The sequence below is a fragment of the Narcine bancroftii genome, chromosome 1 (assembly GCF_036971445.1).
Source record: "Narcine bancroftii isolate sNarBan1 chromosome 1, sNarBan1.hap1, whole genome shotgun sequence".
Lineage (NCBI taxonomy): Eukaryota > Metazoa > Chordata > Chondrichthyes > Torpediniformes > Narcinidae > Narcine > Narcine bancroftii.
Genome location: NC_091469.1, coordinates 116,370,274 through 116,377,528, shown reverse-complemented (window position 1 = coordinate 116,377,528; position 7,255 = coordinate 116,370,274).

Below are 7,255 nucleotides of genomic sequence, written 5' to 3'. Positions count from 1 at the left end.
AAGCAGGACGTCAAGCGCTGAAGAGCTGGCTCTGAATGGGCAACTAAAGCGGCATCATCTGCAAAGAGTAGTTCACGGACAAGTTTCTCTTGTGTCTTGGTGTGAGCTTGCAGGCGCCTCAGATTGAAGAGACTGCCATCCGTGCGGTACCGGATGTAAACAGCGTCTTCATTGTTGGGGTCTTTCATGGCTTGGTTCAGCATCATGCTGAAGAAGATTGAAAAGAGGGTTGGTGCGCGAACACAGCCTTGCTTCACGCCATTGTTAATGGAGAAGGGTTCAGAGAGCTCATTGCTGTATCTGACCCGACCTTATTGGTTTTCGTGCAGTTGGATAATCATGTTGAGGAACTTTGGGGGACATCCGATGCGCTCTAGTATTTGCCAAAGCCCTTTCCTGCTCACGGTGTCGAAGGCTTTGGTGAGGTCAACAAAGGTGATGTAGAGTCCTTTGTTTTGTTCTCTGCACTTTTCTTGGAGCTGTCTGAGGGCAAAGACCATGTCAGTAGTTCCTCTGTTTGCGCGAAAGCCGCACTGTGATTCTGGGAGAATATTCTCGGCGACACTAGGTATTATTCTATTTAGTAGAATCGTAGCGAAGATTTTGCCTGCAATGGAGAGCAACGTGATTCCCCTGTAGTTTGAGCAGTCTGATTTCTCGCCTTTGTTTTTGTACAGGGTGATGATGGTGGCATCACGAAGATCCTGAGGCAGTTTACCTTGGTCCCAACAAAGCTTGAAAAACTCATGCAGTTTGGCATGCAGAGTTTTGCCGCCAGCCTTCCAGACTTCTGGGGGGATTCCATCCATACCTGCTGCTTTGCCACTTTTCAGTTGTTCGATTGCCTTATATGTCTCATCCAGGGTGGGAACCTCATCCAGCTCTAGCCTTAGGGGCTGTTGAGGGAGCTGGAGCAGGGCGGAATCTTGGACTGAGCGGTTGGCACTGAAAAGAGATTGGAAGTGTTCTGACCATCGGTTGAGGATGGAGATCTTGTCGCTGAGGAGGACTTTGCCGTCTTGAGCTGCGCAGCGGGCTTTGGACTTGGGGTGAGGGGCCGTACACAGCCTTTAGAGCCTCGTAGAAACCCCTGAAGTCGCCAATGTCCGCGCTGAGCTGTGTTCGTTTGGCGAGGCTAGTCCACCACTCATTTTGGATCTCCCGGAGTTTGCGCTGAAGATGGCTGCATGCGCGACGGAAGGCTTGTTTCTTCTCTGGACAGGACGGCTTTGTAAGGTGAGCCTGGTGGGCAGCTCGCTTCTTTGCCAGAAGCTCCTGGATTTCCTGGCTGTTTTCGTCAAACCAGTCCTTGTTTTTCCTGGAGGAGAAGCCCAGTACCTCTTCAGTGGATTGCAGTATGGTAGTCTTCAACTGATCCCAGAGGGTTTCAGGGGACGGGTCCGTGAGGCGGGTTGCAACGTCGAGCTTTGCTTTGAGGTTTGCCTGGAAGTTTCCTCTCGCTTCGTCTGACTGCAGGTTTCCAACATTGAACCTCTTTCTGGGGGCTTTATTGTTCCTGGGCTTTGGCTTGAAGTGAAGGTTGAGCTTGCAGCGAACCAGTCGGTGGTCAGTGTGGCATTCCGCGCTAGGCATGACCCTGGTGTGGAGCACATCTTGTTTGTCACTTTCTCGCACCAGGATGTAGTCCAGGAGGTGCCAGTGTTTGGATCGGGGGTGCATCCAGGTGGTCTTAAGGCTGTCCCTCTGCTGAAAAAGGGTGTTTGTAATGACAAATCGCTGTTCTGCGCAGAGCTCCAACAGGAGGCGCCCATTGTCGTTGCACTTGCCGACGCCATGCTTGCCCAGGATTCCTGGCCAGGTTTCTGAGTCTTTGCCGACACGAGCATTGAAGTCGCCCAGGATGACAACCTTGTCGGTTGTAGGGGTACGTTGGATGAGGTTGCGCAGGTCGGTGTAGAACTTGTTCTTTTCTGCTGGTTCCGCCTGGAGGGTTGGAGCATAGACACTGATGAGGGTGATGTGACGCTTGTTTTGAAGTGGGAGTCGCATGGACATGATTCGGTCCGAGAGGCCTGTCGGAAGGTTTTCGAGTTTGGAGGCAATGAAGCTCTTGACCATGAAGCCTACACCAGATAGGCGTCGTTCATCCGAAGGCTTGCCAGACCAGTAGAGTGTGTAGCCCGCTCCGCGTTCTTGGAGGCTGCCTACATCTGCCAGGCGGACTTCACTGAGAGCGGCTATGTCGATGTCAAGTCTGAGGAGTTCATGTGCAATGAGGGCAGACCGACGTTCAGGTCGGTGGCTGTCAGCCTTGTCTAGCATGGTTCTGATGTTCCAGCATTCTAGCTTGAGTTTGTGAGCATCTTTTGAGGGGGAGGACGTGGAGGGGAGGACGTGGAGGGGGAGGACGTGGACCTGTCCTCGGGCCTGCGCAAAGGAGCTTTTAGGTGGAGTGCAGTGCGCGCAGTACTGGCCCCACCATTTACACCCATGGTTCGTGTGCCGTGGCCAAGCAAGCTGGGACGTGGCAGCGAGGTCCTTGGGTCGTAGGTTTTATATCGGAGTGGCCTTCTCCTATGCAGGTTTCTTACCCGGGCTGGAGGGGCCTGCCTCCCCTCCTAGGTCGGTCCATACTGCCCGGACCGGGGCCGGGCAGCCCTTGTACCACCCTTGTATCAAGTCAAGTTTATTGTCATCTGATTGAACAAGTCCAACCTGACAAAAACAACTATCTCCGCTCCTCGATGCAAAATACCCAGGCACATAGTCAAACAATACACACATACAGATAAACAATACATATGCAGGACAAGTATTCATTTAAATAAATAAATATTGTTTAATAACTATGAGTCTTGGATGGTTATTGTGAGCACCACCATTGATCATTCAGCATTCTTACTACCTGTGGGAAGAAGCTTTCTCCGTCTGGTGGTGCTGGCTCTGATACTCATGTATCTCGTTCCCGATGGGAACATCTGAAAGACAGAGTGAAGGGGTCCTCAATGATTTTCTCTTCAGACAATGATCCTTGAAGATGGGGGAGGCAGGAAGGAAGGGACCCTTATGGTCCTGTAGACTCACTTCTGATCCATTTCTCTGCAGCAACCATACCACACTGTTAGACAGCCAGCCAGGATCCTGTTGATAGAGCTCCTGTTGAAATAATGGTGGGTGGTAGCCTTGCGTGATTCACTCTTGCCAAAGTGTAGTCACTGCTGCACCTTTCTGACAGTGAGGAGATGCATGTCACTGATAGGTCTGTAGTTGAGTGAACTGCAAAGAACGTGGTGATCTCCAATGTCTCTGCTATAGAGTCATTGGTGTGAAGTAGAGGGTGGTTGTTCCTGGTCCTCCTGAAGTCCACAATCAACTCCTTCATTTTGTCAATGTTGAGAATCAATCACAAGGTTTTCCACTTCTTCTCTGTCATGTGATTCATCGTTTTTGCTGATGAGGCCAACTACTGTTGTGTCTTCTACAAACTTGATGACACTTTTGGAGCTGCATGCAGGCATGGGTCAGTAGCATGAACAGGTGTAGGCTGAGCGTGAGGATGCTCAATGTTCCGTTACTAATGCAGACAGACTGTGGTCTTTCCATCAATTACAGAGAGGGGTGTTGAGTCCCAGCAAGGACAGCTTCTCCACCAGCCTCTTGGGAATGATTGTATTAAATGACGAGCTGAAGTCAATGAATGTCATTCTCCATCTGGGTCAGGATGTTAGAGCAATGTCTGTGGAATAGTTTCTTCTACAGGCGAAATGAAATGGGCCCAGCATCTGTAGGAGGTGTGCTTTGATGCAATCCATCAGCAGATATTCAAAGCATTTCATAATGGTGGAGGTCACTGCCACAGGGCAGTAAGGCCTGTTATTGTCACCCTCTTGGGTACTGGGATGATGATGATGGCTCTCTTGAACCCTACTGAGTGCTGCAGTGAAGTGTTGAAGGTATCTGTGAAAACATCTGTCAATTGGTCTGCACAGTCCTTGTCGAAAGAACCAAAGACTTGTTGATCCAAACCAAGGCTTTTATTAGCAAAAGACAGGAGCTCTTCACAGGTAGCGGACCAGTCCGGAATGATCCGACCTGGCTAGAGACACAACTCTTTAAGGCCCAGACAGTAGGCGTGGCTAAGCTCTCAGCCAATCGCTGTAAGCACAGTCATTACATACTCTAGATACTGTAACTATATACATTGGTGATAGGTCTGTACTATCACATTCACCCCTTCTTGGAGAACTGACCCTGGGGTGGAAGGGCTGAAGAGGGAGAAGGGAAGGAAAAAAAAAACAAGGGAGAGAATGAAAGGAAGGGCTGTAGTGGTCAGGGGGTCTGACCATCCGGCGTGAGAGCCGTGATTGGGGTCGCTGGAGTGGTGTCGCCAGCGGGCTCGTCGGGTGCGTCCGCTCCTTCGCTCAATTCCCCAGCCGTGTTGTCGGCAGGGTGGCCCGGGTCATTGAGGTGCTGTTGGTCCTTCTGTTCTGGCACAGGGCCTGGGGAATAAAGAGTTGGGGAAGGTTGGGTTGGGGGGGGGTTGGGTTGCTGGGTCTACCGCGTCCTGAGATAGGTCCCGCACTGAAACGGTGTCCTCCCGCCCATCTGGGAACTCAACGTAGGCGTAATGCGGGTTCGCGTGGAGTAGAGTCACTTGGTCGACCGAGGGGTTGTTCTTTGAGTGCTGGACGTGGCATCGCAAAAGGACGGGGCCAGGGACGGTGAGCCATGCCGGTACAGTGGTTCCTGATTCGGATTTCTTCGAGAAAAGGAATATCCTTTCGTGGGGGGTGGCATTTGTTGCGGTACATAGGAGGGAGCGGATGGAGTGTAAGGCACTAGTGAGAACCTCCTGCCAGTGAGAGGTGGGGAGACCTTTAGACTGGAGAGCCAGTGTAACCGCTCTCCAGATGGTGGCATTCTCCCTCTCGACCTGGCCATTACCGCGTGGGTTATAGCTGGTGGTCCTGCTTGAAGCGATACCACACTCCAGAAGGTACTTTTGAAGCTCTGCGCTCATGAATGAGGACCCCCTATCACTGTGGATGGAATTGGGGTACCCGAAAATGGCAAAGATACTGTGAAGGGCCTGTATCACTGAGGTGGTGGTGGTGTCTGGGCAGGGCACAGCGAACGGGAAGTGAGAGTACTCGTCGATGGCTGTAAGGATGTAGTTATTACGGTTGGTCGACGGTAGGGGCCCCTTAAAGTCTATGCTAAGACGCTCGAAGGGGCGGGTGGCTTTGATAACGTGGGAGTACCCCGGACGGAAGAAGTGGGGCTTGCATTCAGCGCACACTGAACGGGCTCGGGTCATGGACCAAATCTCCTCGACTGTGTAGGGTAGGTTGCACGCCTTGACAAAATGGGCAAACCTAGTGACCCCTGGATGACAGAGCACCTCATGGAGTTTCTGTAGTCTGTCCATCTGTACGCTGGCGCATGTCCCCCTGGAGAGCGCGTCAGGCGGGTCGTTGAGCTTACCAGGCCGGTACAGGATGTCATAGTTAAAGGTAGAGAGTTCGATTCTCCATCTGGCGATTTTGTCGTTTTTTATCTTACCTCGCTGGGTGTTGCTGAACATGAAGGAGACCGCGTGTTGATCAGTCAATAGTGTAAAGCGCCTCCCAGCGAGGTAATGTCTCCAACGACGCACCGCTTCATCTATGGCCTGGGCCTCCTTCTCGACCGAGCAGTGTCTACTCTCTGGACCCTGGAGGGTTCTGGAGAAGAAGGCTACAGGCCGACCGGCCTGGTTCAAGGTGGCTGCCAGAGTGAAGTCGGATGCATCGCTCTCGACTTGAAACGGGACAGACTCATCGATCGCGTGCAGCGGCGATGTCAAGGGTGGGGCGATGGCATACCGAGAGGGGTGCGTGGGGTCCCCCAAAGTGTAGGGACACTGTTCGAAACTGACACTGAAAGTCTAATCCCAGCAACACTGGGCCGCACAATTGGGGAAGGATGAATAATTTGAAGTGGGTGACCGCTACGCCCTGTACTTCCAGCATGGTGATGCAATACCCCTTTATCCCGGTCGAGTGCGACCTTGTCGCTAATGAGATCCTCTGGGTAGTGGGGATAATGTCAAGTCCGCAACAGAGGGCCAGATCTGGCCGGATAAAACTGTCAGTTGACCCAGAGTCAAATAAGCAATTGGTGTCGTGTCCATGCACTTTAATCAGATCCATTGCTTTAGTGATGGGATGAGAGCATTGCTGATTTAGTGTTATTGAAGCAGCCACTGATCCTGTTGACAGGGGAGTTCCGCGTGTTGACGTCACGCAACGGGATGACGTCATAGGCGCAGTCAGCGCTGGAGGAGCAGGTTGGAGGTACTCCCTGAGGTGCTGTTGTGGAGGCGTCGGCGGATGAACAGTAAGTAGTGGGGGTTGTTGCTCGCAGTTGGTGGTGGGTAGGTCGTCGGTCACGGCGGTCGTCAGCGATGGACGCTAAGGCGAGTTCCTGGTTGGCCGCGGTGGGTCCCCAGTCGGTCGCAGTGGCCACACCAGCGGCGGCGGGTCCCCAGTCGGTCGCGGTGGCCACACCGGCGGCGGTGTGGGCAGCGGCAGCAGGGGAGCGGGCACCGGTAGCTGTAGCGTCATCTCCGGGGGTGGCTGTGGCGGTGGCAGCAGCAGCAGCGGTATCGTCGGCCCCGGGGGTGGTTGTGGCCGTGGCAAGAGCGGGCGCAACAGTCGGGACCGAGGCTGGGTCGAGAGGCGGGCCAACATCAAGGTTGCGAGGGTGGGCTGCCCCTTCTGGGTTCGGCGTCTCCTGACGTCAGGCATTGCCGTGCAGGGGAGCCCTCGCTCTCATTGGATGAGAGCTCTGGGGAAGAAGAGTTTGAATGGGTTAGTGGCAGTTGGGCTTCACACGAGGCACTGTGTTTGGCGGCGGCCATTTTAGACCTACAGACTGCAGCAAAGTGGCCATTTTTAAGGCACTTCTGGCACCTGGCTTTTCTTGCTGGGCACTGGGACCTGCTGTGCTTGTCCCTCCCACAGAAATAACATTTTGGGTTCGCAGGGGGCAGTGTAGCAGCAGCCGACAGGCCGTCAGTATATTGGGGGGTGGTAGGGTAGAAGGGCACTCTACTCACATCAGAACGTGGGGTCCAGTCCCTAGAAAACTCGTTTGACTTTAAGGCTGCATCCTCCATTGTGATTGCAAACCGGGCCACATCCTCTAGCTTTTCTACCCCTTGTTTGAGCAAGCGCAGCCTCACTTCATTCGATCGGAGCCCGGCCACATAGGCATCCCTGACGAGATCGTTTGTGATCTCGGCAGCAGTTTT